General features: G+C 48.4%; 14 non-coding genes and 1 pseudogene across 14 annotated transcripts; 7 read left to right on the top strand and 8 right to left on the bottom strand.

Annotated features, from left to right (window-relative positions):
* Positions 1-457: 457 nt before the first annotated feature.
* trnar-ccu (transfer RNA arginine (anticodon CCU)) lies at positions 458-530 on the bottom strand. Its single transcript has one exon. It is a non-coding gene; the product is annotated as a tRNA-Arg (tRNA).
* A 2766-nt stretch (positions 531-3296) lies between these two features.
* trnas-aga (transfer RNA serine (anticodon AGA)) lies at positions 3297-3378 on the top strand. Its single transcript has one exon. It is a non-coding gene; the product is annotated as a tRNA-Ser (tRNA).
* A 209-nt stretch (positions 3379-3587) lies between these two features.
* Positions 3588-3658, top strand: trnag-gcc (transfer RNA glycine (anticodon GCC)). The gene has a single exon. It is a non-coding gene; the product is annotated as a tRNA-Gly (tRNA).
* Positions 3659-8771: 5113 nt separating this feature from the next.
* On the bottom strand, positions 8772-8913 carry LOC138229449 (U4 spliceosomal RNA). Its single transcript, XR_011185860.1, has one exon. It is a non-coding gene; the product is annotated as a U4 spliceosomal RNA (small nuclear RNA).
* Positions 8914-10183: 1270 nt separating this feature from the next.
* Positions 10184-10302, top strand: LOC138229592 (5S ribosomal RNA). The gene has a single exon (XR_011186002.1). It is a non-coding gene; the product is annotated as a 5S ribosomal RNA (ribosomal RNA).
* Positions 10303-10938: 636 nt separating this feature from the next.
* LOC138229369 (U1 spliceosomal RNA) lies at positions 10939-11102 on the bottom strand. The gene has a single exon (XR_011185789.1). It is a non-coding gene; the product is annotated as a U1 spliceosomal RNA (small nuclear RNA).
* Positions 11103-12907: 1805 nt separating this feature from the next.
* LOC138229370 (5S ribosomal RNA) lies at positions 12908-13026 on the top strand. The gene has a single exon (XR_011185790.1). It is a non-coding gene; the product is annotated as a 5S ribosomal RNA (ribosomal RNA).
* Positions 13027-13662: 636 nt separating this feature from the next.
* LOC138229347 (U1 spliceosomal RNA) lies at positions 13663-13826 on the bottom strand. Its single transcript, XR_011185767.1, has one exon. It is a non-coding gene; the product is annotated as a U1 spliceosomal RNA (small nuclear RNA).
* Positions 13827-15633: 1807 nt separating this feature from the next.
* Positions 15634-15752, top strand: LOC138229337 (5S ribosomal RNA; annotated as a pseudogene).
* A 772-nt stretch (positions 15753-16524) lies between these two features.
* trnat-agu (transfer RNA threonine (anticodon AGU)) lies at positions 16525-16598 on the top strand. The gene has a single exon. It is a non-coding gene; the product is annotated as a tRNA-Thr (tRNA).
* A 2935-nt stretch (positions 16599-19533) lies between these two features.
* LOC138229495 (U4 spliceosomal RNA) lies at positions 19534-19675 on the bottom strand. The gene has a single exon (XR_011185906.1). It is a non-coding gene; the product is annotated as a U4 spliceosomal RNA (small nuclear RNA).
* Positions 19676-21005: 1330 nt separating this feature from the next.
* LOC138229478 (U4 spliceosomal RNA) lies at positions 21006-21147 on the bottom strand. The gene has a single exon (XR_011185889.1). It is a non-coding gene; the product is annotated as a U4 spliceosomal RNA (small nuclear RNA).
* A 229-nt stretch (positions 21148-21376) lies between these two features.
* On the bottom strand, positions 21377-21495 carry LOC138229564 (U5 spliceosomal RNA). The gene has a single exon (XR_011185974.1). It is a non-coding gene; the product is annotated as a U5 spliceosomal RNA (small nuclear RNA).
* A 4842-nt stretch (positions 21496-26337) lies between these two features.
* On the top strand, positions 26338-26499 carry LOC138229440 (U1 spliceosomal RNA). Its single transcript, XR_011185852.1, has one exon. It is a non-coding gene; the product is annotated as a U1 spliceosomal RNA (small nuclear RNA).
* A 636-nt stretch (positions 26500-27135) lies between these two features.
* LOC138229611 (5S ribosomal RNA) lies at positions 27136-27254 on the bottom strand. The gene has a single exon (XR_011186021.1). It is a non-coding gene; the product is annotated as a 5S ribosomal RNA (ribosomal RNA).
* Positions 27255-27656: the final 402 nt, after the last annotated feature.

Raw genomic sequence — 27656 nt, 5'->3', positions numbered from 1 at the left:
AAGACATCCCAAAAATATACATGAACTGAAATAGTTTTGCATAGAGGAATAGGCCAAAATACCTCCTAACCGCTGCTCAGGTCTGACCAACCGCTACAGAAAGTGGGGGTTGAGGTTTTTGTCATAAAGGAGGTTCCACTAGCTCCTTAATATAAGGGTTCACATACTTTTTCCATCAATGACCTTGATTGTTTAAACCATTTGGTCAATAAAGAAACAGCAATGTCAAATGTTGGGCGTGTGTTGTTTGTTAAATCAGACTCTCTTTATTAATTATTATGACTTAGATAAAGATAAGATCACATGTTAGGAGCCATTCATGCAGAAATCCACATCATTCCGAAGGGCTGTTTACAAAAGTTTTTCTCCCAACTGTATGTGAGAGAAAAGCAGAGTAAGGTGGGATTGCAGCTTTGCAAATCACAAGGACATTTGTACGCTCAAAATGGGACAGGAGCACCCCAGATGGGACTCAAACCCACAATCCCTGGCTTAGGAGGCCAGTGCCTTATCCATTAGGCCACTGGGGCACACTGGGTTGGGTCGATCACGCTGATGAGAGCCAGTTTTTTTTTCCTTTGCTTTTTCAAAGGGATCCCCAAAATTAGGAAAGTTAGGCAGCAGAAGGTTTACTGTGACCTGAGAAGGACCGGCATCCAATCACGGTGGTACACACACACACGCTCTCACTCATCTGAGCTACACGGCTACCAAGATGATCTCAGGTGCGCCGAGCTGGTACGGAACATATTGAACTGATCGACGGCGAATTGTCTCTCAGACAGGCTTTTCACCTCTGAGCTCCCTGACTGACAGTAATCAGCTAGGTAGTGAAACAGTCAGCTGCTTCTAAGCCTTAAACAGCTGCATCTCGGCGCTTCCACAGAGAGATGATTTGAAAGCCAAACATCGCCCATTGGGAACACCTTACTATCACTAGTTTAAGAGACTCTTAAGGTCTTGCAGAGGTGCCTGTCTAATAGCATGCGCTTTGCAAGCTATAGGTGTTTAGGCTGAGGCAGAATGCCTGTTAACAAAATGTTTTTATAAAGGGGCCTCGCACTCTTTTCCAAGCAATGGTCACCATCCCCACCGAGTGTCACAATGTAGTCATGTCCTAGGACATCACCTGTTAGTCTCCATTTGTCTGCCACCAACACTTTAGGTTATGGGGTCACAACCGCACCCCGGAGACCAGAGGAGCCGTTGGCGTTCTGGCGGCGCAGATTGGGCTGAAGGTGGGGCGCTTGAATCTCGCTGTTGGAGGCCGTCTGAAACTGACCCAAGCCTTTCCCTTGAATTAAATGTAAATAAGAAATGAACCCCAGATGCACATAGAATCAATCACGTGTTTCCTTTGAGCCGTTTCAGAGACTGCTCCAGAGTTTACCTTGCACAGATGCGCAAAGATTAACGATGGGGGTGCACGCTTCCAGGCGTCTTACAACTGTAGGGACTGATTAGAGACAATTCGTAGCTTGTGCTCATTTCCCTCTATTCCCCGTGTTGCAGTGGTAGGATGACGTAAATTCCTGCTTCGACACGTAACGGCATTATAATCAAGTGCAGGAGCTGAGGGCTTTAGTTTTGTTTCGTTTTCCATGGCGTTCGTAAGCGCGCAAATCAAAGGCAATTCCTGCGTCTAACACGAATGTAAATGCTTTTGAAAGTGCAGTGTGGTGCAGCTTGTAAAATCCTTGTCCACATTTTTGGTTTGTTGATGTTTTTTCTGTCTGCCAAAGTTGCATTTTGACATCCGGACTGGGGGACTTTATCATTTGAACGTGAAGCCAGCCTTAAACCCTCTGAGGCGTGTCTGTCTGCCGGCACGAATCTTGTGAAAGGTATTTTTTTTAACGGAGAGCAACTTTAAAAAGGTTTCCGCAGCCACCTCGCAGTCCGTGTTTGATTATAGGAGGAATGCGGCGGCGGCGGGCTCGCATTTGTCGTGCTCGAGTGGTTAAGGCGATGGGCTCGAAATGCGTTGGGGCTTCCCCGCGCAGGTTCGAAACCTGCCGACTCCGGCGTCTGCCGCACGTCGACTTGTGCCTGCGCGGCAGAGGCGAAGTGCCGCTTCTCCTTTCCTGGTACTATAAAAATGCTACATCGCTTGGTCCTGCTTCCATGGAAAGCAGTTCTTCAGGTAATTCTGCTCTCTTACCAAAGCTGTTAGGTTCCTTTCCGTGGTGAGATGGGTTTTCATGCAACGCTGGGAGAAGAGAAAAGTGTTTGAAGATTTAAGAGTGTCTTAGGTGGAGCCAAAATCAAGTTTCACAAATGCAAGTGGGAAGATTTCCAATGTTTAATATGGTCAAAATAAGCGGAAGTTACCAGCTGGTCCGGCACAGTCTGCCATGCTTTTGTCATATACTGTAAAGTGGTGTCGAACTGGGTGTCGAACTGGAGCCTCACCATTTGCATATGTGAGGCTCCAGTTATACATCGAGTGTCACATTAAATGACAAAAATGAAGAGAGTTAAAGCAGCTGGAGAGGTTTTCTTACAAAATTTGAGTTTTGGAAAATGTTTCCTTCACGCTGCACTGAACAACATAGGCAGCCAAGAGTCTCCAAAACAAAACAGAATGGACAGATAGGAGAAAATTCCCACTTGTCCTGAAGTTCCCAAAATCCAGCACTGAGCGTAAACAAAGTGTCTAAGTAGCGTGGGAATGCTAACCCTAACCCTAGCTGGAGTTTGAGCAATCCGGCACTGAGCGTAAGAAGATGAGTCAAAGTAACGTCTAATCGGATTAGTTTCCTTAGAGCTGGTTCAGAGTTTGCTCAAGAGTTTACCTTTCACAGATGCGCAAAGAAGAATGTTGGGGGTGCACGCTTCAAGGCGCCTTACAGCTGTAGGGAGTGATTCGAGACGATTCGTGGCGTGTGCTCGTTCCCATATACCGTACGACCCGGGGTGCAGTGCTAGGATGACGTACAATACTGCTTGGCCACGTAACGGCGTTATATGCAAGTGCAGGACGATTCCTGCGTCTACCACTAACGTAAGAGCTATTTCAAGAGCGGCGTGGTGCGGCTTTTGAAATGCTTGTGGGCATTTCTCTGTTGTTGAGTCTTTTTTTGTGTGTAACAAAGTGGCATTTTCATGTCCGGACGGGGAGACTTTATCATTCCGACATGAAGCCACCCTTAAGTCCTCTGAGGCGTGTCTGTCTGCAAGGCTTGTATTTTGGAAATGTTTTTTTGAAACGGAGAACGACTTTGAAATAGGCTTCCGCCGGCGCCTCGCGATCCAGGTAAGATTGTAGCAAGAACGCAGCGGCGGTGGGGCTTGCTGTAGTCGTGGCCGAGTGGTTAAGGCGATGGACTAGAAATCCATTGGGGTCTCCCCGCGCAGGTTCCAATCCTGCCGACTACGTTGTCCGCCTCCAGTCGGTGTGTTTCGGCGTAAGCAAAGAAGCGCGCCTCTTTGCTGTTCCTGGTGGTTTTAAAACGCCCAATCGCTTGTACCCGCTGCCTTGGAAGTTCTTCAGCGTCCGCGAATGGCATTTTGCAGCTGGAAGCAGATGTCGACGCGTTTTGCACAGAGCACCAAAAAAGCGTCTTTTTTGAAGGTCCAGGCACTGAGCATTGGTGGTTCAGTGGTAGAATTCTCGCCTGCCACGCGGGAGGCTCGGGTTCGATTCCCGGCCAATGCAGTGGCTTTTGCAGCGAGCGGCTCCATCACTTGCATCCCCTTGCAACTCGCAACTGAAAACCCACTGAAGCTAAGCAGGTGTGAGCCAGGTCAGTACCCGGATGAGGATGAGCTACAGGGAAAAACAACGCTTCCAGCTGGAAGCGGTGTTAATGGTGCCGGCGGGGGGGCGCTCACCCTGAGGTCTGTGCGGGTCCCAATGCCCCAGTATAGTGACGGAGATGCTGTGTTGTAAAAGGGCGCTGTCTTTTGGATGAGATGTAAAACCGACGTCACAGCGCTCTGTGGTCATTCAAAATGACAACCAAAACCTTTGACAAAAGCTCTTGGTAATTGATGGTCTTCAATAATGCTTCTCCTTTAGGTACATTTTAAATCAGCTGAAAAATGCTGTGAAATGGGGGGGCACTTCAGGCCAGTGTAGGATTTGGGTTACAAGAACCATGAAACTGCACGAGAAAGCCCGTACACTGAATTACACGGCTTTCTATTCAAAGGAGGGCAAAAGAAATTCCCTGAGTTTGATTTTTTGCAGCGCAGAGAGGAGCACTGTCGTGAGGAATGTTAGCTCAGTTGGTTAGAGCGTGGTGCTAATAACGCCAAGGTCGTGGGTTTGAACCCCGTACGGGCCAGGTCTAGGTCCATGTCCCTCTTTGTGAAACAGGCAAATGACTGTCTCAGGGGCCCATTCCTCATTCTCAAGACACATGTATGCAGTATGTACACCGTGCATTGAGCAATAGGGACTGAATACACCACAGGTAAGGTTAGAAGTCATTCTGAGGTGCCACATGTGAGGGATACAGCTAGGCATCCGAAATGTTGGGTTTGAGACCCTTCAGGAGTACTGCATCCTTTGAGACAGACCCGTGCATGTTAAACAAATGATCATTTCTTTCGGCATTAGGGACTAAATATACTAAACATATGATGCTAAAATGTTATTTTCACATATATTAATGTAATAAATGATTGCTTATGCTTTATAAACAAATCTAATTAAAATAAAAGCTTAAGTTTTGTATTTATCTTGTACCATAGAACATAATTTTCTTTGTATTTCAAGCCCACAAAGTGTCCAAATGACGCACTACATGATATAAGGAAGATTATCACATGCATATCGGTATTATCTTTCTTATGAAAATGCATTCCTTTCATTACATTTTACTTTTTAAAATGAACTCAAATTGTGTATAATGTAATAATGTAAGTAGAATAGATTCTAATAATATAATGATCCAGTGTGTTGCACTACTTCACTGCTTCACCGCTCTATGCCGTCTGGAAATAAATCCTCAGACTGCTCACTGCCCTGGGCATGTACCAATAAATTACAGGAGCACATCTATATATCACTGCGTTGAAGCAGGAGACACACAATCACTGCAAACACATCCTAAATACAGTGTTCCAGCACCTTTGACCTCATCCAGAGCGTATCATTTCTTGAAAGGGATTGCTGTCCGAATGCACATCTGAATCCCAAACAGAATCTCTAGTAAAATACGATCATTTGTGAAACAGGCAAATGACTGTCTCAGGGGCCCATTCCTCATTGTCAGACACATGTATGCAATGCTTTCACTGTGCATTGAGCAATAGGGATTAAAAACACCGCAGGTAAGGTTAGATGTCATGTTCTATGATCATTTCTTTCGGCATTAGGGACTAAATATACTAAACGTATGATGCTAAAATGTTATTTTCACATATATTAATGTAATAAATGATTGCTTATGCTTTATAAACAAATCTAATTAAAATAAAAGCTTAAGTTTTGTATTTATCTTGTACCATAGAACATGATTTGCTTTGTATTTCAAGCCCACAAAGTGTCCAAATGTTCTATGATCATTTCTTTCAGCATTAGGGACTAAATATACCAAACGTATGATGCTAAAATCCTGAAAAAAGGATGTGCTCCATCTCGTCAGTAGATTGGATTCCAAAACTGATTTGGGTCAATATACATTACCTTTGAAATTAAAGTACAGTCTACTGTAGGGAACCATCAACTTAGAAAGCATTGGCCTTCCCTGGGGGTCAGGTAGGTGCAAAAGATAAACCTTTATCCTATCTTTATCTTAAGATAAGTGGCCAAGCAGTATTTTTCCAAGTTTCACCAAGCTCATCATGTTGCCATAGTAGACAAAGTTCTATAAAATGTTAAATAACTTTAAAAAAAAGCATCTTGGTCTTACAGTACTGTACAAGGTGAATTAAACTGTCCCTGTTAATAAAAAGTAATTAGAAACATCTCAGAAACTTTATCTCTAGAAACATTAGCTGTTTTATATCGTGTAATTTAGTGTGATGTTGTCAGAATTCAAGGACATTATCACACACAGAAATTGGTTCAGTTAAATCTAAAAAACACAGCTAAACATGGGTTGAAATGTAACAGAAGTCTTACCTCTTGTCAAAAGATTTAATTCAAGAAGCGATGTAATAAATGATTGCTTATGCTTTATAAAGAAATTTTAAATGCCTTTAAAAAATAAATACCTCCTGAGAATAATTTGCCACTCCCAGATCCTTGGTAAGGTACTGTTTGAATCCAATCAGGAGAGGAGCATCCAGGGAGTGCTTTCTATAGAGTCCAGCTTGGGCCACTCTCTTCCGGCCTGCTGATACTTTTTAACTACTCAGGGCCTGTAAGGATATAAAACACCGGTTTAAACATTTTATACCTATGAGACAAATTAGAATTTTAGTAAAAAATAGATACATCTGAAAAATAAAAAGTCTTACTGCTGATAGAGTTCTTCAGAGCTCACATCTTCCCCTTCCTTATCCGCTTCTGTTTCAGTTTCTAGAGCAGCCTCTGGCATCTCTTCCTCCTGGACAGCGGCGTCTTGCTCAGGGCCGCTGGAATGCAGGTAGATTCTTTTCAACATGCTTTTACATAATATGTTGTAACAATGATTTCAAAAAGAAACTACAGAAGCCTTACAGATTAAAAATATCTCACCTTGCCAATGTGTCTTCAGGCTTCCCATGTACAAAAAGGCCCAAGGACTCTAGCAGTCTTACAACCACTATCCTGTTTGCCTCACCAGACACGATCTCTATTCTGTGGTAATCCACGATGACCCCGTTCTTCAGGTGATTCATCATGTCCTCCCTCGCCTGTTGAGAGGCCATCCTTATCTCTTCTGCCGTGGCGTGCTTCATACACTCCCTCTTCAAGTGAGCAGGAAGCTGTTCAAGAGTATTCAGGCACATCTTGCACACCAGGGGAATCCTCGCGGGTTTCCTTTGAAAATAAATAATACCATCTGTGTATAGAAACAAGCTAAGACTGATTTTTTAAATTATCCTTAATTTTCTCTCTCATAGTTTGAGCATAATGATTTTATCGCATTTATATAAGAATTGCTCATTGCTCCAAAATAAATAATGGTTTCATAAAAAAGTGAACACTTACTTGGTCTCAGTCACAGATTTTCCAATAGAAGCCATTGTGGAGTTCAGCAACTGCAGGTCCTAAAAGTGGGGAAGGAATTTTAAAAGAGAAATTGAATTACAATACAGAAGGAATGGCTGAGGGATCACTGAAATATATATATATACAAATTCCAAAGACTGAGTCCATATAGAAACAACTACCTTTCATTTTCAGTATAAGAAAAAAAAAACATTATCTTCCAAAGTATCATAAAATTGTCCCTTCTTCCAGACTCTACTTCTCTCTTGTAGTAGTATAGCAGACCTTTCCAGGTGAGCAGATCACAGAGTCCGAAATGAGCTTCCTCCATCAAGCAAAGTACCTGAACATGACTCTGTCTTCATAAAAGCGCCCCTGTAATAAAGAAATTAAATCCGAAATCAAGAGGGCAGTTGCCTACTGAAATACAAGAAGTCATCAATTTTAACCTAGCAACACATTAAAGGCTGCATCTATACAAGTATGATTCTAGAAATGCTCACCAGATTACGTTTTAAGAAGGAACTGCGCCTCAGGTTCCGCCGAGATCTTAACTCGGATGGCAGGATTCAGAGTCCGGAGTGCGGACTGATGGCGCACGGAGGGTCCATATACTGTGGATCCCTCAGTGATCTTCCGCGTATTCAAACCGCCAGCGTGTGACTCCCCTGTCCCCGTGACCTCATTGCTCTGCTCTCTCCTCTGTGCAGCCGAGCCCGACTCACGGTAAAATGGAAAAAAATATGCTCTCGACGTGAGATTTACTCTGGAGCGAGCCAGTGTTGCGCATAGCTGCCTTCAAAGCAGTTGACCCAGGTTCAATTCCCGGCCAACGCAGTTGCGAATGTTTTCAAATGCTGTCATGAGCCTTGGATTGTGACTAGCAAAGCGAAGCCTTTTGAAAGAGCTAAAGCACTGCAAAACGGAATTGAAGGAGAATCTTACAGGGGATTCTGAGCAGTGTCTGCATACATGCAGTCAGATAAAGGTGCTGAAAGCTTGAGCTACTCTCAAAGTCATGCTGCCCTTCCCCGGAGTAAATCTGTTACATTGAAAGAATGCTTCTGGCAGGTTCAAAAAGGGACCCGTGTTAATTGGAGAAATCAATGATTTCGAATGAATTCTGTATGCGTTAAAAGACAGCTATACACAGAAAACATGCAGGACACTGCTCATGATGTTTCCCGAGCCGAAACACAGTGCGTTTTTCCAAGCCATTTGACAAAGCCCACCCACTGAAAACTGCAGCAGATCGTGTAAAGACGTTCAACTTTGTAACTACTGCACGCACAGGAAGCAGAATAAATTCCTCTTTTCAAACTGTCAAAGGTTTGCTTTGCGAACGCTGCAGGACATCGCTCAATCTCTTTTGAATGGGGACAAACGATTTCTTATGGGGCGCAGTAAGTACAGACGTTTAAAATGCTCCACTCATGCCGACGATGCAGCATGAAGAAGCGCAACCTAACGTTTGACAGACAAAAGCCAGGCGCCGCTACGAGCAATATGAAATCATACTGACAGCACACGGCGTTTCGCGCTTACACAAAAGTAATCTCGACAGACGCTGTTCTCTGCATAACGCTGAAAGAGCTAAAGAGCGTTTCTGTTGACACGTAACAAGCTCGTTTCTTTCTACCATGATATCACCATGACCAAATCTGTTTTTAAACACCTTGCTCAGTCTCTGACGAGACTGTCAAAAATTGCTTTCGCCGATTGTATTGCAAACCGGCGGAAGCGGGGTATTGGGAAAAGTTTTCAACTAGCAATAATCGCGCCTCGGCTAAACCTCACAGGCTACGATACTGCCACTGCGCAAAGCTGACGGTTGCCAGGCAACCGCGGGGATCCTATGGAAATCGCTATCGATCGTCTCATGGCATGTCGTTGCTATAACGCTTCATATTTGTCGTCTTCTTCTTCTTCTAGCTTGAGGTTTTGAAGAATTTCATGACAGACAAGGGCTCCGTTGGGAACAAAGGGCGTTGTGAGAAAACCGTTGCTTATTTTCAGCAGCAGAAATACAACCCTTTAAATACAAGATGACAGAACAATGACGAAGGGCATGCCGGGAGGAACTCATGCACTACAGAGGAAAGGGGGCAGGCACGTACAGTTCACATTCAAGCCACAAGTACTCTTCTTAACGTCTTGAAAGCATTGCAGCATGTTTGTGTCCCACTTCCCGTGGCTGCGGGACGACTGACACGAACGGACAAACACAATCTGTGGCGTTTAGCGTGACATAGTCTTGCAGGCATTGTGCTGTCTCACTGCAATATTATACCGCTGGAGGAAACAGTCCATCTGGCCATGAAACTCATTTGAACGTCTAGCTACAGCAACTAACAATATCATGATTTATTCAGGATGTGTGGAATCAGCACGTCCCGGAGACAGCTTCCGAAATCGTGAGCATTCTCTGGTGGTAGGGGCGTTCAAGATGGCGCTCAGGTGGGAGGTAAAGTTTAGTGGTTGGGGAGTTTTTTTGAGTTTTTCATGACCTGAATGTTAATTTTTGCTTTTTTTGACTACAGAAAAATTAGGACTTAACACTAGTTGTTTAAATTTCAGTTATAATTGAAAGAAAAAAAAACGTTTTTTTTTTAGGTTTAAAAAGTCCGATATGAGTAACACTGGGAAAGGAAAAGAGAGTGCTGGGTCTTCGAAGGAGAACTCTAAGATACCTCAATCGTATATGTATAGCACTACAAAAAAATCGATGGCAACTAAAGGGAAAAGTGAAGCAGCTGCAGGGGCAGAAAGAGGGCGGAGGCGCCGCGCGCCCGGCCGACGTGGTGGACCGGTGCGCTTTACGTGCTGAAATAAACACGCGACAGCCCCGAAATGTTTCCAGAGTGCTGTGCACTGAAGACTTGCCTGGTGCTCCTCCGTGCAGATTGTTTGTCCTCCTCCAGTGCGGGACGAGCCAACACAAGGGAGCGCATTCGCCAACATCCAGGCACGCAATGCGATTTGGAAAGCAGCTCCTTTCCAAAGAGTTGCACACAAACGATCCTTCAGTCCCGCTCGGGGGGCACGGAACCCCCGCCACACACAGCTTCAAGTAGCGAGTCAGGCGCCGGGGCTTTCGCTTACGGCCACACCACCCTGAACACGCCTGATCTCGTCTGATCTCGGAAGCTAAGCAGCGTCGGGCCTGGTTAGTACTTGGATGGGAGACTGCCTGGGAATACCAGGTGCTGTAAGCTTTTGCTCTCCCGGCCAGCAGGGGTCGCCGTTGGTGCCGTAGGCTTTGGGAGGAAAACCTGCAGGATGGAAAGGTGATCTATAGCCTCATCTCTAGAGATGTTTTGTTGCTGTGGCATGTGTGTGACCCATATTCAAAAAAAAAAACCCGTCTGTAAAACGAATATTGAAGCTGCCTCTAAATCTGCAAATGAAGATGAGTCGATAAACCACTCGTTTTTCGTATAACTAGACATATATTCATTTGTTACCGATTTCATTCATTGAGCACGGATACAATAGAGGTACAGCCATTCACTGTTTGACATGTCTGCACTGGTACAGAACCGAGCAATCAGAAAACGGGTGAAACTGTCTTTAGACTCAGCATACAGTACCGAGGCCCCCCATGACCAAATAAAGGCTAACCTCGATAATCAGCCTAAAGAACGCAGACTACAGCAAAACGACTGACTTTGAAAAGGGAATGAACGTCCGGAAGGAGTAGTGGAACTAGCTTGAGATGCTTCTCCGGACCCCTAACTAAAAGCCAGCGAGAACCAGCAGCGGCGTCCACTCCTGTCGAACCGGGATCCTTCCGCAGCCACGCAGCTCGTGGTGTCCTAACCCTCCCGTATCTGATTTTGGACCAAGCACATCAGGGGAGAGCGCGAACGCAGTCCCCCACTACCAGAAATTATGCAGTCGAGATTCCCACATTTGGGGAATTCGCAGGGGTCAGCACAGCCGGAGTGCAATGGCCGAGCCTCGCCCTGGGTGAACCTCCTTCTTGATCAAGGTATCTCCCCTGCCAGGTAAGTATGAGTTAAACAGGCCCCTGCAAGCGGCCCGCACCCACAGCACAAATCGCGCAGCCTAGGCCACCTCCTCGCCCCGCACGCCACCGCCTCCTGCTGGGCCCACTCTTTCACACACTCACACGCCACACTAACACTCAAAAGTGTGGGCAAAACGAGAAAACGAGCGCGCCGTTTCCTACACATCTGCAGTCGCCGTTGCGCATTCGCAGCATGTCCCGGGATGCAATTCGGCCTCATTTGCATAACTCCAGACCGGCAGATCGCCACGCAAGCTCGCGACGTGCGCCTGCCACACACCGAACAAACCTTTTCAGCAATTTCCAAAAAACGGGCCTGCTCGCCTGCCCACAAGGCTCCGTCTCTTACCTGCTCTCCAGAGCCTGCTGCCTTCTGTGCTTTTCTCTCGGCACCGCTGCAGCGCACACAACTCCTGCAGCGGGAGGGGGGGAGAAAGTTCCCGCGCTCCGCCGCAGGGAAGGCTCGCTCCGTGCGCACACGTCCTTTCGATGCCAGTCCAACAAGTGCTCCGCATTAGCTGCGTCGGGGCTCCGGCGTGTCGCACCTCACCTCACCTCGCACTGCCCCCTCCTTGAATGTCTGCCGCTGGGCATGCCCCGCTCTCCTCCGCCTTATCTTATCGCGTGTGAGCACCGACAATGGCCACAATGCCGGGGAATGGCACCTGTAAAGTGTTAATTGGGGCACAGGAACAGCCCGTCTCGTCTCGGGGGGGCCGGCTTCAGAGACAATACAGCAAACACAGCGGGGCGGGGGAAGAAGACGACACCACACATGCGGGTACATTCAGCTCCGGCGGGAACGAGACATTTGTCGGTCTTTTCAAGTGCCGAGAGCCGAGCAATCCTTCACTTGTATCGTTTCTCCCCGGTGACTAGATCTGGCCCTGCGACTCTCGACTGGGCTCACCCCCGGGGCAGCCCAGCAGGTGTGAGCCTGGCCGGCACCCGGATGGGAGATTCTACCCCGGAAAAGCTCCGGTTGCTGCTGCTCCTGCAAGAGGTGTGACTGGGACCAGTAGGGAGCGCTCACCCTGCGGACTGTGTGGCTCTCTTACGCCCCAGCCTCCTGATGGCGACACTCTGCTGCACAAACAGGCGCCGTCCTTCGGGGGAGGTGTCAAACCGAGGTCCCGACCCTCCTTGGCCATTAGGAAACCCCAGGGCGTCTCTCAAAAAGAGACGCCGGGGGTGTCCCTCTGGTGTTAGTGCTCCCCTTTACCCATCAGTCGGGGTCTCCTCCTAATCCCCGTCTCACCTGTAACAATCAATGACGAGGCCCCCCTGTCCGTGAGATTTTACTCGCGCAAGAGACCGGGGGCAGAGCGCGAACGCGGTCCCCCGCCCCCCACAAAGTGCGCGCTCCGGGTTCCCTCTCGGGGCCCTGCAACACAGCGGAAGGGCAGCGAGAAGGAGCCTCTTGCTCTGACGCCGCAAGGCCACAAGAGGGCGGAGGCGCCGCGCGCCCGGCCGACGTGTTGGACCGGTGCGCTTTACGTGCTGAAATAAACACGCGAAAGCCCCGAAATGTTTCCAGAGTGCTGTGCACTGGAGGTTTTTGTCTGGTGAAGACTTGCCTGGTGCTCCTCCGTGCAGATTGTTTGTCCTCCTCCAGTGCGGGATGAGCCAACACAAGGGAGCGCATTCGCCAACATCCAGGCACGCAATGCGATTTGGAAAGCAGCTCCTTTCCAAAGAGTTGCACACGAACGATCCTTCAGTCCCGCTCGGGGGGCACGGAACCCCCGCCACACACAGCTTCAAGTAGCGAGTCAGGCGCCGGGGCTTTCGCTTACGGCCACACCACCCTGAACACGCCCGATCTCGTCTGATCTCGGAAGCTAAGCAGCGTCGGGCCTGGTTAGTACTTGGATGGGAGACTGCCTGGGAATACCAGGTGCTGTAAGCTTTTGCTCTCCCGGCCAGCAGGGGTCGCCGTTGGTGCCGTAGGCTTTGGGAGGAAAACCTGCAGGATGGAAAGGTGATCTATAGCCTCATCTCTAGAGATGTTTTGTTGCTGTGGCATGTGTGTGACCCATATTCCAAAAAAAAAACCCGTCTGTAAAATGAATATCGAAGCTGCCTCTAAATCTGCAAATGAAGATGAGTCGATAAACCACTCGTTTTTCGTATAACTAGACATATATTCATTTGTTACCGATTTCATTCATTGAGCACGGATACAATAGAGGTACAGCCATTCACTGTTTGACATGTCTGCACTGGTACAGAACCGAGCAATCAGAAAACGGGTGAAACTGTCTTTAGACTCAGCATACAGTACCGAGGCCCCCCATGACCAAATAAAGGCTAACCTCGATAATCAGCCTAAAGAACGCAGACTACAGCAAAACGACTGACTTTGAAAAGGGAATGAACGTCCGGAAGGAGTAGTGGAACTAGCTTGAGATGCTTCTCCGGACCCCTAACTAAAAGCCAGCGAGAACCAGCAGCGGCGTCCACTCCTGTCGAACCGGGATCCTTCCGCAGCCATGCAGCTCGTGGTGTCCTAACCTTCCTGTATCTGATTTTGGACCAAGCACATCAGGGGAAAGCGCGAACGCAGTCCCCCACTACCAGAAATTATGCAGTCGAGATTCCCACATTTGGGGAATTCGCAGGGGTCAGCACAGCCGGAGTGCAATGGCCGAGCCTCGCCCTGGGTGAACCTCCTTCTTGATCAAGGTATCTCCCCTGCCAGGTAAGTATGAGTTAAACAGGCCCCTGCAAGCGGCCCGCACCCACAGCACAAATCGCGCAGCCTAGGCCACCTCCTCGCCCCGCACGCCACCGCCTCCTGCTGGGCCCACTCTTTCACACACTCACACGCCACACTAACACTCAAAAGTGTGGGCAAAACGAGAAAACGAGCGCGCCGTTTCCTACACATCTGCAGTCGCCGTTGCGCATTCGCAGCATGTCCCGGGATGCAATTCGGCCTCATTTGCATAACTCCAGACCGGCAGATCGCCACGCAAGCTCGCGACGTGCGCCTGCCACACACCGAACAAACCTTTTCAGCAATTTCCAAAAAACGGGCCTGCTCGCCTGCCCACAAGGCTCCGTCTCTTACCTGCTCTCCAGAGCCTGCTGCCTTCTGTGCTTTTCTCTCGGCACCGCTGCAGTGCACACAACTCCTGCAGCGGGAGGGGGGGAGAAAGTTCCCGCGCTCCGCCGCAGGGAAGGCTCGCTCCGTGCGCACACGTCCTTTCGATGCCAGTCCAACAAGTGCTCCGCATTAGCTGCGTCGGGGCTCCGGCGTGTCGCACCTCACCTCACCTCGCACTGCCCCCTCCTTGAATGTCTGCCGCTGGGCATGCCCCGCTCTCCTCCGCCTTATCTTATCGCGTGTGAGCACCGACAATGGCCACAATGCCGGGGAATGGCACCTGTAAAGTGTTAATTGGGGCACAGGAACAGCCCGTCTCGTCTCGGGGGGGCCGGCTTCAGAGACAATACAGCAAACACAGCGGGGCGGGGGAAGAAGACGACACCACACATGCGGGTACATTCAGCTCCGGCGGGAACGAGACATTTGTCGGTCTTTTCAAGTGCCGAGAGCCGAGCAATCCTTCACTTGTATCGTTTCTCCCCGGTGACTAGATCTGGCCCTGCGACTCTCGACTGGGCTCACCCCCGGGGCAGCCCAGCAGGTGTGAGCCTGGCCGGCACCCGGATGGGAGATTCCACCCCAGAAAAGCTCCGGTTGCTGCTGCTCCTGCAAGAGGTGTGACTGGGACCAGTAGGGAGCGCTCACCCTGCGGGCTGTGTGGCTCTCTTACGCCCCAGCCTCCTGATGGCGACACTCTGCTGCACAAACAGGCGCCGTCCTTCGGGGGAGGCGTCAAACCGAGGTCCCGACCCTCCTTGGCCATTAGGAAACCCCAGGGCGTCTCTCAAAAAGAGACGCCGGGGGTGTCCCTCTGGTGTTAGTGCTCCCCTTTACCCATCAGTCGGGGTCTCCTCCTAATCCCCGTCTCACCTGTAACAATCAATGACGAGGCCCCCCTGTCCGTGAGATTTAGTACTCGCGCAAGAGACCGGGGGCAGAGCGCGAACGCGGTCCCCCGCCCCCCACAAAGTGCACGCTCCGGGTTCCCTCTCGGGGCCCTGCAACACAGCGGAAGGGCAGCGAGAAGGAGCCTCTTGCTCAGACGCCGCAAGGCCACAAGAGGGCGGAGGCGCCGCGCGCCCGGCCGACGTGTTGGACCGGTGCGCTTTACGTGCTGAAATAAACACGCGAAAGCCCCGAAATGTTTCCAGAGTGCTGTGCACTGGAGGTTTTTGTCTGGTGAAGACTTGCCTGGTGCTCCTCCGTGCAGATTGTTTGTCCTCCTCCAGTGCGGGATGAGCCAACACAAGGGAGCGCATTCGCCAACATCCAGGCACGCAATGCGATTTGGAAAGCAGCTCCTTTCCAAAGAGTTGCACACGAACGATCCTTCAGTCCCGCTCGGGGGGCACGGAACCCCCGCCACACACAGCTTCAAGTAGCGAGTCAGGCGCCGGGGCTTTCGCTTACGGCCACAGCACCCTGAACATGCCCGATCTTGTCTGATCTCGGAAGCTAAGCAGCGTCGGGCCTGGTTAGTACTTGGATGGGAGACTGCTTGGGAATACCAGGTGCTGTAAGCTTTTGCTCTCCCGGCCAGCAGGGGTCGCCGTTGGTGCCGTAGGCTTTGGGAGGAAAACCTGCAGGATGGAAAGGTGATCTATAGCCTCATCTCTAGAGATGTTTTGTTGCTGTGGCATGTGTGTGACCCATATTCAAAAAAAAAAACCCGTCTGTAAAACGAATATCGAAGCTGCCTCTAAATCTGCAAATGAAGATGAGTCGATAAACCACTCGTTTTTCGTATAACTAGACATATATTCATTTGTTACCGATTTCATTCATTGAGCACGGATACAATAGAGGTACAGCCATTCACTGTTTGACATGTCTGCACTGTTACAGAATCGAGCAATCAGAAAACGGGTGAAACTGTCTTTAGACTCAGCATACAGTAACCACTCGGCCACCTCGTCTAGGAAACTGGGCTGTCCTGACATGGGTTGGCGCACTCCAGTTGATCTTTTTCTTTTTTTTCCCTCATACTCGAGGGTCATTTTCCTGTTCCACATGCGATTTCAACATTTTCCTTGGGAGATGTCAAGCCAGCAAGCCACTGCTGTGGTTCAGTGGCCAGTGTGGAGTTCAGTGGCCCTGTTGTACACAGAAAGCACATTGAGCTCCTTGGACATGAAAAGTTCCAGATAAAAGCCATTTGTCATCCTTTCTCTTGGTGTCGATGTTGCTATTGTATGTAAAGGTGGCAACTTGCTCAGCGAGCAGGCGGAGCACACACCGAATGCAGATGTGTCTGAGTGGCGTGTCCAAGTGGCTGCAAAAGGACAGCACTCCCGGGGCGCCGTGGCTTAGTTGGTTAAAGCGCCTGTCTAGTAAACAGAAAATCCTGGGTCCGAATCCCAGCGGTGCCTTTTTTTGTTCTGTGTTCTCGAACAGAACTGGTCATTATGGACAACCGCATACGTCTAGACTTAATTAAATGCAAGTATTCATTTCCTGTCTTGAACGACTTGTTTTTCTTAAAATGGATGCAACTTGCAAAACATGAAATACAAACCTCGCTAATCAGCGCTCGCGGCTGGCAAAAAAAAAAAGAAGTCAGTAATGTTTTTTTCTTTAACCTTAAGCCTGCTAATGGAGAAGAACCTAGTCGCCACATCACATACATCCGTTTCAACGATAAGAAGGTAACAACTATCCTCACTCCAGAGTAAATCTCACGTTGAGGGCATATTTTTTTCCACTTTACCATGAGTCGGGCTCAGCTGCACAGAGGCGAGAGCAGAGCAATGAGGTCAGGGGGATAGGGGAGTCACACGCTGGCGGTTTGAACACGCGGAAGATCACTGAGGGATCCACAGTATGTGGACCCTCCGTGCGCCATCATTCCACACTCCAGACTCTGAATCCTGCCATCCGAGTTAAGATCTCGGCGGAACCTGAGGCGCAGTTCTTTCTTAAAACGTAATCTGGTGAGCATTTCTAGAATCGTAATTGTATAGATGCAGCCTTTAATATGTTGCTAGGTTAAAATTTATGACTTCTTGAACTTCAGTAGGCAACTGCCCTCTTGATTTCGGATTTAATTTCTTTATTACAGGGGCGCTTTTATGATGACAGAGTCAAGTTCAGGTACTTTGCTTGATGGAGGAAGCTCATTTCGGACTCTGTGATCTTCTCACCTGGAAAGGTCTGCTGTACTACTACAAGAGAGAAGTAGAGTCTGGAGGAAGGGACAATTTTATGATGCTTTGGAAGGTAATGTTTTTTTTTTCTTCGAAATCGAAATGAATCAGAATATCAGTGCAAAAGACAAACTCTTGGTTTGGTTTAAAGAGATATGGTTTTAAAACAGACAAAATGTAGAAAACAGGTGTTTCTCACTTTTGGAAAAGAATGGACCGGGGGTAATATTTTACTAGTTGCAGTGCTAAGCTCACTGGGTTACAGCCCTGCAGTGTCACATGAGGGCCAGTGGTGCAATGGATAATGTGTCTGACTATGGATTAGGAGTTTGGAGGTTCGACTCCTGTCTGGCGCTGGTTGTTTTTAAACACATCAGCCTACTCCCTAAGTAGTCTGTGCTACTTACTGCATTGTAATCGTACCCAGTAAGAGATTTCCTTCATGTAAATGAACTGCACCTGACAGCTTTAGAAAAACACCTGGGCTCAGTACGGTGCTGAGAGCTCAAGTTGTGTAGAATGTAATAATTTAAGTAGAATAGATTCTAATAATATAATGATCCAGTGTGTTGCACTACTTCACTGCTTCACTGCTCTATGCCGTCTGGAAATAAATCCTCAGACAACTTACTGCCCTGGGCATGTACCAATAAATTACAGGAGCACATCTATATATCACTGCGTTGAAGCAGGAGACACAATCACTGCAAATACATCCTAAATACAGTGTTCCAGCACCTTTGACCTCATCCAGAACGTATCATTTCTTGAAAGGAATTGCTGTCCGAATGCACATCTGAATCCCAAACAGAATCTCTAGTAAAATACGATCATTTGTGAAACAGGTAAATGTCTCAGGGGCCCATTCCTCATTCTCAAGACACATGTATGCAGTACGTACATCATGCATTGAGCAATAGGGATTAAAGACACCACAGGTAAGGTTAGAAGACATTCTGACTATATTCTAAAATATTGGACTCATATTCTTATGATGGCAGACATGATGCTGTGTTTAAAACCGGGGTTAATGGACATTATATGACTGTCAATTCTGTTTTGTTTTGGAGACTCTTGGCTGCCTATGTGGTACAGTGCAGCGTGAAGAAAACCTTTTCCAAAACTGTGTCAGCTCAAAAGTTGTAAGAAAATCTTTCCAGCTGCTTTAACTCTCTTCATTTTTGTCATTTAATTGTCTGTCGGCACTATGTAGCAGCGTTGCATGACAACCCATCTCACCACGGAAAGGAACCTAACAGCTTTTGTAAGAGAGGAGAAAAGGACCTGGCCCGTACGGGACTCGAACCCACAACCTTGGTGTTATTAGCTCTAACCAACTGAGCTAACCAGCCTCACGACAGCAATCCTCTCTGTGCTGCAAAAAATCGAACTCAGGGAATTTCTTTTGCCCTCCTTTGAATTGAAAGCCGTGTAATTCAGTGTACGGGCTTTCTCGTGCAGTTTTATAGTTCTTGTAACCCAAATCCTACACTGGCGTGAAGTGACCCCCCATTTCACAGCATTTTTCAGCTGATTTAAAATGTACCTAAAGGAGAAGCATTATTGAAGACCATCAATTACCAAGAGCTTTTGTCAAAGGTTTTGGTGGTCATTTTTAATGACCACAGAGCGCTGTGACCTCGGTTTTACATCTCATCCAAGAGACAGCGCCCTTTTACAACACAGCGTCTCCGTCACTATGCTGGGGCATTGGGACCCGCACAGACCTCAGGGTGAGCGCCCCCCCGCCGGCACCATTAACACCGCTTCCAGCTGGAAACTTTGTTTTTCCCTGTAGCTCACCCTTATCCGGGTACTGACCTGGCTCACACCTGCTTAGCTTCAGTGGGTTTTCAGTTGCGAGTTGCAAGGGGATGCAAGTGATGGAGCCGCTCGCTGCAAAAGCCACTGCTTTGGCTGGGAATCGAACCAGAGCCTCCCGCGTGAGAAGCGAGAATTCTACCACTGAACCAACAATGCTCAGTGCCCAGGCCTTCAAAAAAGACGCTTTTTTGGTACTCTGTTAAAAAAGCGTTGACATTACCTCTTTCAAAAGGCTTCACTTTCCTAGTCACATTCCAAGGCTCATTGAACCCGGGCTGTTTCCTCCAGCGGTATAGTATTGCAGTTAGACAGCACGATGCCTGCAAGACTATGTCACGCACTGACGAGACTGTCAAAAATTGCTTTCGACGATTGTATTGCAAACCGGCGGAAGCGGGGTATTGGGAAAAGTTTTCAACTAGCAATAATCGCGCCTCGGCTAAACCTCACAGGCTACGATACTGCCACTGCGCAAAGCTGACGGTTGCCAGGCAACCGCGGGGATCCTATGGAAATCGTTATCAATCGTCTCATGGCATGTCGTTGCTGTAACGCTTCATATTTGTCGTCTCCTTCTTCTAGCTTGAGGTTTTAAATAATTTCATGACAGACAAGGGCTCCGTCGGGAACAAAGGGCGTTGTGAGAAAACCGTTGCTTATTTTCAGCAGCAGAAATACAACCCTTTAAATACAAGATGACAGAACAATGACGAAGGGCATGCCGGGAGGAACTCATGCACTACAGAGGAAAGGGGGCGGGCACGTACAGTTCACATTCAAGCCACAAGTACTCTTCTCGGATGTTGCACAAACAAATCCTAACGTCCTGAAAGCATTGCAGCATGTTTGTGTCCCACTTCCCGTGGCTGCAGGACGACTGACACGAAGGGACAAACACAATCTGTGGCGTTTAGCGTGACATAGTCTTGCAGGCATCGTGCTGTCTCACTGCAATACTATACCGCTGGAGGAAACAGCCCGGGTTCGATGAGTCTTGGAATGTGACTAGGAAAGTGAAGCCTTTTGAAAGAGGTAAAGCACTGCACAACGGAATTGAGGGAGAATCTTACAGGGGATTCTGAGCGGTGTCTGCATACACGCAGTCCGATACGGGTGCTGAAAGCTTGAGCTACTCTCAATGTCATGCTGCCTTTCCTCAGAGTAAATCTGTTACATTGAAAGAATGCTTCTCGCAGGTTCAAAAAGGGACCCTTGTTAATTGGAGAAATCAATGATTTCGAATGAATTCTGTATGCGTTAAAAGACAGCTATACACAGAAAACATGCAGGACACTGCTCATGATGTTTCCCGAGCCGAAACACAGTGCGTTTTTCCAAGCCATCTGACAAAGCCCGCCCACTGAAAACTGCAGCAGATCGTGTAAAGACGTTCAACTTTGTAACTACTGCACGCACAGGAAGCAGAATAAATTCCTCTTTTCAAACTGTCAAAGGTTTGCTTTGCGAACGCTGCAGGACATCGCACAATCTCTTTTGAACGGGGACAAACGATTTCTTATGGGGCGCAGTAAGTACAGACGTTTAAAAACCTCCACTCATGCCGACGATGCAGCATGAAGAAGCGCAACCTAACGTTTGACAGACAAAAGCCGGGCGCCGCTACGAGCAATATGAAATCAAACTGACAGCACATGGCGTTTCGCGCTGACTCAAAAGTGATCTCGACAGACGCTGTTCTCTGCATAACGCTGAAAGAGCTAAAGAGCGTTTCTGTTGAGACGTAACAAGCTTGTTTCTTTCTACCATGATGTTACCATGACAAAATCTGTCTTTAAACACCTTGCTCAGTCTCTGACGAGACTGTCAAAAATTGCTTTCGCCGATTGTATTGCAAACTGGCGGAAGCGGGGTATTGGGAAAAGTTTTCAACTAGCAATAATCGCGCCTCGGCTAAACCTCACAGGCTACGATACTGCCACTGCCCAAAGCTGACGGTTGCCAGGCAACCGCGGGGATCCTATGGAAATCGTTATCAATCGTCTCATGGCATGTCGTTGCTGTACGCTTCATATTTGCGGCCGGACACTTCCCGCCCCCCAAAGAAAAGAGCGCCAATCAGACAGGCGGAGACCGAGGACTCGCTGAGCAGACGGCCACAGTCGCCGTAATAAGAGCGATTGTGAGCGGTTTTGTTTTCTCTCTTTGACCAGCCCAGCTGCGCCCCACACCCGAAGGCAGGGAAGCACAAAAATTGTATGGAACTCATTCATGCTCCTCTCCATGGAAATCTTTAGTAAAAGGCAAAAGATTTGTACGAGATGAAGAGAAACCAGAGTGCGTGGCTCGACAGCTGCAGGAGCCCAGGCCGCCTTCAAGGCCTCTGCCCTGCCGGTCGTGGTTGGCAATGCACCTGGCCTTACAAACGAGCCAGTGGGGCCCGTTCAGCTCCGGGCTCAGCACCTGCGGCTCTCGGCTTACCTGGCAGGGGAGATACCTTGATCAGCCTGTAGTTGGAGTAGTTGGATTGTTTTCTTGTTTTGTGGAAGCAGTGTTTGTTTTGCAGTTTGAGATGGCAACCTTTGGATCCCGCAAGAATGCTGTACGTTTTGAGCTTTTGGATGACCTCTTCATGGATCGTATGCAGTTCAGCAGAAAAGTGTTACAGAAGGAACTTGGCTTTGAACCTCGGCACTTGGATTTCATCTTCGCTCTCCCAGGTCAGAAAGCATTTGAGGTTGTTTTTGCTACCTATTCTCTGTTTGAACAATGTGTGGATGTGTTTGAGGCAAAAAGAGGGAAAGTTCCTGCCCTTGAGAAGATCAACTTGCAGCCTCTGACACAGAGAGAGAAGAAAACGGTGCATGTTGTTATGTTCTCGGAACTGGCAAAGACGGAGGACATTCACACCTGGCTTAAGCAGAACTGCACCGTCCACCATGGAACTGAGGTTAGAGATGTTGACGGTATAAAAACAGGAGCAAGGAAATTCGAGGTTCGCTTGCTACCGGACAATGTAAATGGAGGCTTAAGGCACCTGCCCTCTACAATCCGGCTGGGCGCCTGCAATGGCTATGTTTTTTATGTGGGACAACCAAAGGTGTGTCGGCGCTGTGGTGCTGTGGGACACCTGGCATCGTCCTGCACTGTGAAATGCTGCAAGACCTGTGGCAAACACGGACATTTAGCCTCTGACTGTTCAATGCTGCCAAAGTGCAATTTATGTGGCTCGGAAGGACACGTTTTTAAGAACTGCCCTCACGCCTACGCCAATAAACTCAATAAACTCATCGGCTGCACCCCTTTCCCCTCAGTGCTCCCAGGAGCTGGACTTGAGGAAAAGGAAAAATGACTCTGTTTTCTCCCCGAGCGAGGAGGAAGGAGAGCATGGCGATGGGGACAGCTGGAACCCCTCCACCCCTCCTTCTGCCCCCTTCCTTGAAATGGACTCCGTGAATGCTTTTACTGCTGCCACCCTGATGAAGGCTCATTCAGAGGATGGCTGGCAGGAAATTGGTAAGAAGAAACAGAAAAAGAAGAAGGTAACAGGTGAGACCGAAGAGAAATGTGTTTTGTAAAGACTGGTTCCACTTTCTTATGTAATATGGCTCTAAACATAATTTCTCTTAACACCAGAGGTATCAATGACAGAGTGAAATGCCAGTCTGTCTTTGATTACCTCCAGCAGAGAGAGGGAGATGTGTTGATGTTGCAGGAGTGTGCTTTAGCCTATCAAGAGAGGTATAAAAGCTTTGAAGATAGGTGGGATAAAGGGCCTTCTGTTTGGTCAGGGGACAATAACAACAGAGCCTCTTGCGTGGCCATTCTTTTCAAAGGATGGGCTGTCAAATTGAAAAGTATTCAGAGGGTCATAGATGGCAGGTTGCTGTGTGTGGATGTGGAATGGGGGACTGTTAACCTGCGGCTAATCAATGTGTATTGTCCTACTGACGTGGGAGGAAGGGTGGAGCTACTCAAGGCACTCTCCCCCCTATTGTTATGTAGCACAGACGTGATAGTGGGAGGGGATTTTAATTGTATCTTAGAGCACACAGACAGGCAGTCTAGCTCTCCGATAAAATTGGATTCCAGCTCACTGGCCCTGCATAACTTAGTTCAAGACTTTAAACTCTCAGACACATATAGATGTATATATCCCACAACAGCAGGATATACATGGTCAGGGAGGAATAGCAGCTCCAGAATTGACTATTGCTTTGTCTCAGAGAGAGTGAAAGTTGTTGGGGTCACTCTTCAGCCTGTCTTCTTCTCAGATCATCAGGCTTTAGGGTGTAGAGTGGAACTCCAGGGCGGGACTGTCTTTGGCCCAGGCCTCTGGAAACTCAACACAAAGCTGCTAGAGAACGAGGGGGTAGTATCCCGCTACAAGGAGAAACTATCACAGTGGCTGTCCTTGCAGTGTCTGTACGGGTCAGTAGGAGAGTGGTGGGAGGAGGTGAAGATGAGGACAAAGGTCTTTTTCATGGCTGAGGGAAGGAAGGCTGCTGCCAGACGGAGAGGAGTGCTAGCCAGGAAACAGAGGCAGCTGCAGCGTCTCTACACGATGATGCACAGTGGCTTCGATGTGCTCGAGGATATCACCCTTTTAAAAAAGGACATCCGGAGCATAGCCGAAGAAAGTAGTCGAGGAGTGCTGTTAAGAGGCAGAGTGCAGTTCTTGGAAGAAAATGAGAAGTGTACTCGCTTCTTTTTCAGGAAAGTGGTAGGCTCCAAGTCTGTCATGGAAAGTGTAGTTGATGAGGAGGGACGAAAGAGAACAGAGCCGAGTGCTATCCTCTCCTGCACCAAGGCCTTCTACTCAAGACTGTACAGCTCTACAGAGGTAAAGGATGAAGAAATTCATTTTTTTACCTCAAAGCTAGAAAACGTTTTGAGTGAAGAAGATAGGGAAGTACTTGAGAGGGATTTGACAGTAGAAGAGCTGAGACAGGCTATGGAGAGCTTACAGAAGGGGAAAACTCCAGGTGCTGACGGGCTCCCTAAAGAATTTTATTGCACCTTTTGGGATCTGCTTCAGGATCCGCTACTGGTCCTATTCGAGGAAAGATATAAGACAGAATTGCTGCCTGACTCCTTAAGAGAAGGCACTATCTCTCTCTTGTTTAAGAAAGGAGCAAAAAATGACATAAAGAACTGGAGACCCCTCAGCCTGTTAGGCGTGGACACTAAGATCCTGTCCAAAGCCCTTTTCCTGCACCTACAAAATGTAGTGGCCTCACTGGTAGGGAAAGAACAGACTTGTGGGATAGCAGGACGCCTGATGAGCGACAACCTGGCCTTGTTGAGGGATGTCTGTCTGTACTCTGAGGATCGCTCCCTCCCTCTTTGCATTTTAGGTGTAGACCTAGAAAAGGCCTTTGACCGCCTAAACCGGCAGTACTTAACATCGGGACTTGAGCACATGAAGTTTGGCCCCATCATGAGAAAGTGGATTAACCTGCTGTACACAGGTAGCAACAGCAGAGTCATGGTTAATGGCAATAGATCACGCCCCTTTGAAGTCTGTTCAGGGGTGAGGCAGGGCTGCCCATTATCCCCCTTGTTATGCGTTTTGGCTATGGAGCCCTTAGCCTGTGCCTTGCGCCAGGATCAGGCCATTAATGGGATACCAGTGCCTGGAAGTGGGGGAGGAGAGGTAAAGACATCTCTATACATGGATGACGTCACCCTGCTCCTCTCTGACAATGCCTCAATTAGCAGAGCTCTGCAGTGCTGTGATCGTTTCTCTTTGGCTTCCTCCGCAAAAATTAACAAATCTAAGAGTGAGATTTTTTATCAGAACTGGAGGGAGCCAAAAGAAGGACATGATCTCAGGCTGCAAGAGAAGAGAATTAAGGTCCTGGGGGTGTATTTTGGAGAAGAGATGGGAACAGTAAATTGGCAGAACAAATTGCCAATCTTAAACAAAAAACTGATGCAATGGAAGGACCGAGACCTCACCATGACAGGGAAGGTGCTGGTCATCAAAGCCGAGCTCTTGCCTGTCTTGAATTTTCTGGCTTCTACCTTCCCAATCCCACACCGTGTTGCGGCGGTGATGAGGAGATTGATGTTTCAATTTCTATGGGGTGGGAAGCAGGAAAGACTCAGAAGGGAAATAATGTACAGGCCGCTACCCTCAGGGGGGAAGTCTGTCCCAGATATTGCTACGAAGCTGCTGTGCATTTTCCTGGCCTCTGTGCTGAGAGGCTTTGCAACAGCACCTGCAGCGCGTACCTGGACTTATTTTTCCAGGCTCTGGGTAGGTAGGGAGGTGTTCAGAGTGTGGGGTGTCAGACCCAAGCTGGACGTCCCACTCTCTGACACATGCCCTGCAATTTATGGGACAGTTAAAAGTTTTTTAAGATCTCACCCAATTGGCCATATTCCCCTCCGAGATGTCAGCGTCCAAAAACTGGAAGATTTCGTTGCACCCCAGAACAATAGGCAGACCCATGTGGGCATTTTAACATCAGCCCAAACAAGGAAGGTGTGGAAACACACATCCTCTAAGTTTCTGTGCAACATTCACAGAGATTTAGCCTGGAGTGTCGTCCACCAGTGCTTACCGGTACGAACTTTCTTGTACCGTAGGGGCCTCACCCCCAGCCCTCGCTGCGTTAGGGTGGGCTGCGGCGAGGAGGAGACTGTATCCCATCTCCTGTGGTCCTGCTTTTTTGCTAAGGCCTTCTGGGCACAGTTTGAAGATTGGTTGCTGGCTCTCTCGCCCCAATTTACCCTGACCGCTGCTTTCGTCATATACGGCATCTCTCCTGTCAAACTTCCTCCTGACGTGTTTGACAGGATCTGGGCCGTGGTGAACAGTGGGAAAGTTGCCCTGTGGAGAGTGAGGAACATGGGGCTGTTCAAAGGCATCAAGATCCCAGTCAAGGCAGCAGGTAGCCTGGCCCTGTTCATCACCCGAGAGAACTATTACCTCAGAGATCTGTGGAGAGAAGGGAGGGAGGAAGCAGAAAATCTGTGGGAAATAGAGAGCATAGGTCAATATCTCAAGAAACTGTGAAAAACATTATCAAGTTTAAGTAAAGAATGTGATTTGCACCAGAAAAAAAGAAAATTGTTGCTATGTAACTGTTACCGTGTCAAAATGTAATGAGATGTGATCATATATACTGTTTTAAGTATGTATATTAATGTAAAGCTTTCTGATTTGTGATGTCCTGTATTTTTTTGTGAAAAGAAAATAAAGTTCTTAAAAATCGAAATCGGTTCACCCAGGGCGAGGCTCGGCCATTGCACTCCGGCTGTGCTGACCCCTGCGAATTCCCCAAATGTGGGAATCATAATTTCTGGTAGTGGGGGACTGCGTTCGCGCTCTCCCCTGATGTGCTTGGTCCAAAATCAGATACGGGAGGGTTAGGACACCACGAGCTGCGTGGCTGCGGAAGGATCCCGGTTCGAAAGGAGTCGACGCCGCTGCTGGTTCTCGCTGGCTTTTAGTTAGGGGTCCGGAGAAGCATCTCAAGCTAGTTCCACTACTCCTTCCGGACGTTCATTCCCTTTTCAAAGTCAGTCGTTTTGCTGTAGTCTGCGTTCTTTAGGCTGATTATCGAGGTTAGCCTTTATTTGGTCATGGGGGGCCTCGGTACTGTATGCTGAGTCTAAAGACAGTTTCACCCGTTTTCTGATTGCTCGGTTCTGTACCAGTGCAGACATGTCAAACAGTGAATGGCTGTACCTCTATTGTATCCGTGCTCAATGAATGAAATTGGTAACAAATGAATATATGTCTAGTTATACGAAAAACGAGTGGTTTATCGACTCATCTTCATTTGCAGATTTAGAGGCAGCTTCGATATTCGTTTTACAGACGGGTTTTTTTTTTTGAATATGGGTCACACACATGCCACAGCAACAAAACATCTCTAGAGATGAGGCTATAGATCACCTTTCCATCCTGCAGGTTTTCCTCCCAAAGCCTACGGCACCAACGGCGACCCCTGCTGGCCGGGAGAGCAAAAGCTTACAGCACCTGGTATTCCCAGGCAGTCTCCCATCCAAGTACTAACCAGGCCCGATGCTGCTTAGCTTCCGAGATCAGACGAGATCGGGCGTGTTCAGGGTGGTGTGGCCGTAAGCGAAAGCCCCGGCGCCTGACTCGCTACTTGAAGCTGTGTGTGGCGGGGGTTCCGTGCCCCCCGAGCGGGACTGAAGGATCGTTCGTGTGCAACTCTTTGGAAAGGAGCTGCTTTCCAAATCGCATTGCGTGCCTGGATGTTGGCGAATGCGCTCCCTTGTGTTGGCTCGTCCCGCACTGGAGGAGGACAAACAATCTGCACGGAGGAGCACCAGGCAAGTCTTCACCAGACAAAAACCTCCAGTGCACAGCACTCTGGAAACATTTCGGGGCTTTCGCGTGTTTATTTCAGCACGTAAAGCGCACCGGTCCAACACGTCGGCCGGGCGCGCGGCGCCTCCGCCCTCTTGTGGCCTTGCGGCGTCAGAGCAAGAGGCTCCTTCTCGCTGCCCTTCCGCTGTGTT

The sequence above is a fragment of the Lepisosteus oculatus genome, unplaced genomic scaffold (genome assembly GCF_040954835.1).
Source record: "Lepisosteus oculatus isolate fLepOcu1 unplaced genomic scaffold, fLepOcu1.hap2 HAP2_SCAFFOLD_45, whole genome shotgun sequence".
NCBI lineage: Eukaryota > Metazoa > Chordata > Actinopteri > Semionotiformes > Lepisosteidae > Lepisosteus > Lepisosteus oculatus.
The sequence above is the reverse complement of the archived record's forward strand: the minus strand, read 5'-3'. Positions and strand labels throughout refer to the sequence as shown.